Here is a 5,598-nt window from a genome sequence, read left to right on the forward strand (position 1 = left end):
TTATTTGTGGTTCTTTGTAAATGTTTTGCTCATGTGCTGTATGCGAACCTTGAACTCATCTGTAGCTCGTTAATTCCTTTTCAGTCCTCTGTACATCTGAATAATGGAGGAGCTGAAACAACGGGAAAACACCCACCACCCAAGTGCGTTGTAAAGCTTCCTCGAGCCGTTTCTAGCGTGTAGACCATATGGAGAAGCGCTGGCAGAAGGCATCCTGAAGCTGCACCTCTCTCTGGAAGACTGGAGAACACTTAGCCGGTTCTGTTGGACCGTTCCTTACAGCCGGCCTCCAGATGGTGTCAGAGCTACATCTTTTTACAGAGGCTGGAGACAGGAAGCTCTAGAAAGTCTACGGCTAAAGGTGCCTCTGAGTACGGCTTTGAATTCGGAGCAGCTGACTGCAGGGCTAATTTGATTACATGTGCAGCTGGTTTCGGGACAGTTGTCATAAACAGGAGCAGACACCATGCCTATGGGGACCCAGACAGATTCCCTTCTCTGTCACTCATGTGACTCAAAGACTAAGTGCATGCAAATGTTATTTCAGTATGCTAAGGCATGGGGGGATCCTGAAGCTCTGGGAGATTCCGGTTTTCTTTTTCCTCACGGCCCGACTGTTAGGAACTCTGATTTCCAAAGTCTTGAACGTTTTACCAGTTGAGGGGACTCTGGATCAGGACAATTGATCCCTAGGTCTAGGTTGGTGACAAATCAGACTCCACTGTGGCTCCCAAAGCTTCAGTTTCCTATAGTGTGGTCCCTTGCAGTTCTAATAAGTGACACTAGGTGGCACTCGTGTAACTCCAGTGGGGAGCAGTTAGAGCACGTTTGACTGCCAGGCTTCAGTTTCATAAAAGACCCAGCAATCTACCAGGGATAACTGGGAAATAATACAGGTTCGGGGGAATTGTTTTTATTAAGAACTTTGGGGTCTGTGATTGCCTGCAGCATTTTACAAGATCATTTTATTAATTATGCCCAGCTTTCATAGTCTTCTTTTTCCATCTGAAGGTTTTAAATGTTGAATAGAAATTATTGCTATGAAGGTTAATATTCATGAGGATGCCTATGTGTTTGTCTTTGGATTCACCTTCTTATTTAGCTTCTCTAGGAACATGAATTATAAGCTCAATGTCCTTTATTTATGGCTAGAAACCAAATATGAGTGAGTACATCCCATGTTCCTCTTTTTGGGTCTGGCTTACCTCACTCAGGATAGTGTTTTCTATATGTGGGTTTTTGATCCTACTGCACGTCCTGGCTTTGTGGGAGCCTAGGCAGTTTGGATGCTCACCTTACGAGACCTGGATAGAGGTGGGCAGTCCTTGGGCTTCCCACAGGTCAGGGAACCCTGATTGCTCTTCGAGCAGATGAGGGAGGGGGACTTGATCGGGGGAGGGGGAGGGAAATGGGAAGCGGTTGCGGGGACGAGGCAGAAATCCGTAATAAAGGATAACTATAAGTTTTTCCTTGGGTTCCCCTTCTTACTTAGCTTCTTTAGATTCACCTATTGTAGACTCCGTGACCCTTATTTATGGTTAGAAACCAACTATGAGTGAGTACATCCCATGTTCATCTTTTTGGGTCTGGGATACCTCACTCAGGATAGTGTTTTCTATTTCCATCCATTTGCATGCAAAATTCGAGAAGTCATTGTTTTTTACCGCAGCGTAGTACTCTAGCGTGTATATATTCCATACTTTCTTCATCCATTCTTCCATTGAAGGGCATCTAGGTTGTTTCCAGGTTCTGGCTATTACAAATAATACTGCTATGAGCATAGTTGAACAAATGCTTTTGTCATATGATAGGGCATCTCTTGGGTATATTCCCAAGAGTGGTATTGCTGGGTCCAGGGGTAGGTTGATCCCGAATTTCCTAAGAAACCGAAACACTGACTTCCATAGTGGTTGCACAAGATTGCATTCCCACCAGCAATGGATGAGGGTACCCCTTCCTCCACAACCTCTCCAGCAAAGGTTATCGTTGGTGTTTTTGACTTTATAGTTATCCTCTTGGCTAAGGGAAGTAGACAAAATTGCCGGGGAGAAAATTGGGATCTTGGGGTGGGGTGGGTTGGGGGTAAGGGGAGATGGGGAGAGAAAAGTTAGAAGGGAAGGAGGTCGGGCCTTGGGAAAGCAGGAGGATTGGGATAAAGGAAGGTTGGACAGGGGAGCACGGAACCACAATTCTTAGTTAAGGGAACCACTTTAGGGTTGGCAAGAGACCTGACCCTAGAGGGGCTCCCAGGTGCCCAAGCTGAGGTCCCCAGTTAGTTCCTTGGGCAGTTGAGAATAGGGAACCTGAAATGACCCTATCCTTGAGCAATACTGACGAATATCTTGCATATCATCATAGAACCTTCATCTGGTGATGGATGGAGATAGAGACAGAGACCCACACTGGAGCACTGGACTGAGCTCCCAAAGTCCCAATGAGGAGCAGAAGGAGGGAGAACATGAGCAAAGAAGTTGGGACCACGAGGGATGCACCCACCCACTGAGACAGTGGAGCTGATCTATTGAGAGCTCACCAAGACCGGCTGGACTGTGACTGAAAAAGCATGGGATAAAACTGGACTCTCTGAACATGGCGAACAATGAGGGCTGATGAGACGCAAAGGACAATGGCACGGGGGTTTGATCCTACGTAATGTGATGGCTTTGTGGGAGCCCAGCCAGTTTGGATGTTCACCTTCCTAGATATAGACGGAGGTGGGAGGTCCTAGGTCTTACCACAGGGCAGAAAACCCTGACTGCTCTTTGTACTGGAGAGGGAGGGGGAAAGGAGTGGGGGGAGGGGGAGAAGGGTGGGAGGAGGGGGCGTAGGGGGGGAGGAGGGGGAGGGAAATGGGAGGCTGGGAGGAGGTGGAAACTTTTTTTTTCTCCTTTTCTCAATAAAAAAAGAAAAAAAAGAAATCCGTAATAAATAAATAAATTTAAAAAAAATAAAAAAAACGTAATTATTGCTATGACTGAGTCACATTTATTTTCTTGTTCTTTGGTTTTTGTTTTTCGGTCGAGGACTTACTACGTAGTTTAGGCTGGCCTCAAATTTGCAATCTCCTTGCCTTAGCCACCAATGTACTTGGATAGCCCATCTAGTTTACATTTGTAACTTGGTGTGTGCGACATAAAAGCACATTGTTTTGGCACTCATCAAGCCCCCCAGTTGCGTGCCGCATGCCACTCATCAGGAACTTTCGAGAGAGCGCCTGCGCCAACAGCATTCTTAAGGTCCATTTGGCTAGAGAAAGCCACTTATCCCTTCATGTGATGAGTTGCCTGCCGCTAGGCAGGGTCAGCTTGACATGGCGCTTGTTCCAAGCCTTGTTCTTCAGTGTTTGTTTGTCCAGACATCTGAAGTTCCCAGCAGAGCTCTTTCCAACTCTAGTTCATCTCGGGAATTCAGCCCTGCTCTACTGAGTCAGAACATCCACTGTCCCGAAGATGATACGTTCTTCATTGACCAAAGCCATCCAAGTCACCTGTCGCCCTCCCTTCTTGACTGTGCGTGACTTCCTTCTTCTTCTTCTTCTTCTTCTTCTTCTTCTTCTTCTTCTTCTTCTCTCTCTCTCTCTCTCTCTCTCTCTCTCTCTCTCAATATATATATATCAAGAAAGTGTCACTAGCTTGGATTCAATTGTCTGTCATTTTAATGTTACCTTCTTCTGCTCAGCTGATCTTTGTTTTGCATGCCTGGCAGCAGACTGATTTCTTTCCTTTTGTGTGTTGTGGTTGGTTGGTTGGTTTGTTGGTTGATTGGTTGGCGGGTGGTTGGTTGGTTGGTTGGTTTTGAAGCAGACTTCCACCATAACCTAGGCAAGGATGGAACTGGCCCTGCCACACAGCTGACTGAACTCACAGGAATTCCTGTCCCAAGGCCTCCAGAGTGGTGGGATCACAGACATGCTCTCACACCCACTCTCTTCTGAAACGTCTGTGTGCCTCACTAAGAAGTTCATGTAAATCTAAGTAGTAAAGGCCACCTGACAGCATGTCTCATTAAAGCCTTATTTACACCAGGAACAAAGTCGTCCTGATTTGATTACATTTTCTGGTATCAACACTGTACCAATTTTAAATCATCCGTCATTTTACCGTTATTTATTTTTATGCTGGAATTTTAAAATTACGTTATTTATTTTGGTATGTGTGCATGGGCATGCAGCTGAGGGTCACATAGGACCTGGGGATTGCCCTCAGTCTCGGCAGCAGTGTCTTGACTCACTGAGCCATCTCACTGACTTTTCTACTAGATTTTTTTAAAGCAAAGTTTAGACATCATGATTTCACCCGTAAATACACTAGTCTCAAGTAAAAAACAAAAGCATAATCATAACTTCGATACCTTTATCGCCCTAAATTAGCATAATCAGTACTCTCTTCGTCTTTAGTCTGGAATCTGTTTTTATTTATTTCTTTTATTTGTGTGGGTATTTTGTCTGGATATGCATCCGTGCACCATGTGTGTGCCTGGTACCTACAGACACCAGAAGAGAGCATGGGACCCCGAGGACTGGAGTTGCAGACAGTTGGGAGACCACCATGTGGGTGCCGTAAGTGGAACCAGGGTCCTCTAAAAGAACAGCCAATACACTTAACTGCCGAGCCATCTCTCCAGTCCCTAGACTGCAGGCTGCTTAACCATCTTCACTCGACATGGAAGGTGCTATTGTTCTGAAGCTGCCCTCCGTACACATCTTGTCCTTTACGTCCTATTTGTCCTTACGTTTCACGTGTACTGGGAGGCAGGGCAGGACTTTTCAGTGTTCCCTAGAGTCTTGAACTTGGGCTACTGACAGGGAATTCTTATCAAATCCTTGAAAAGGCATGATTAAAGAGTCACACAAGGGGAATGAGTGATGAGAAGAGGGGGTGCCGCCATGTCAGTGAGCTCAGGACATTGAGTCGGTTAATTTTTCAGTTTTAGTTTGGGGTCGGTATTTGACCCCATGGAATTAGGAGTCCTTTCCTATGTTTGCCAAATTGCTGAAGCCAGTGAATATTCGAGCAAAAACATGTCCAAATTTGGGGCCACAGAGGAGCCTCTGTGTAAGTTATTGCTCTCCACACAGCTGTCTGTGGAGAGGGAAAGACGGGGGTCAGGTTTCTTGGATGAGCTGCAGTCCGTTTTCTGAGGATGTGGTTGATCCCAGAAAATACACAGCTAATTTATAAGAGGCTCAGAAGAAGGCAGCTGCCTTGAAGAAAACACATTGAGAACTCTAGAGGTCAAAAACTGACCTCAATTCTTACAGGAAATTTTCACTGGGGTGTACAAGAATAGGCTGTAGGAAGCTGTGGGCCCTCTGAATGCTCCTGGTGATGCCGCTCTACTTCTTAGACAAAGGAGTGGAGAGACAACAACCTTTAAAAGCAGACTCTGCTTCGCACTGGCTGGAAGGAAGGCCTTCCTCAGCACTCACCCAAATCCCAGGATTTAACTGTTATTTTCAATTTAACAGAGTCCAACAGGGTAGATACATACATCAATAAATTCTTAGATCCGAATTATTTTTATAGCCTTTGAGTCTTTAGAAGCTAATAAATCACATTAAGCAGAACCCCAGATTATCTGTCTTCCCTTTTAATGCCT

Source organism: Microtus oregoni, unplaced genomic scaffold (assembly GCF_018167655.1).
Source record: "Microtus oregoni isolate MIOR12 unplaced genomic scaffold, Mior012 000023F_ref0000262, whole genome shotgun sequence".
In the NCBI taxonomy this organism is placed as follows: Eukaryota; Metazoa; Chordata; class Mammalia; order Rodentia; family Cricetidae; genus Microtus; species Microtus oregoni.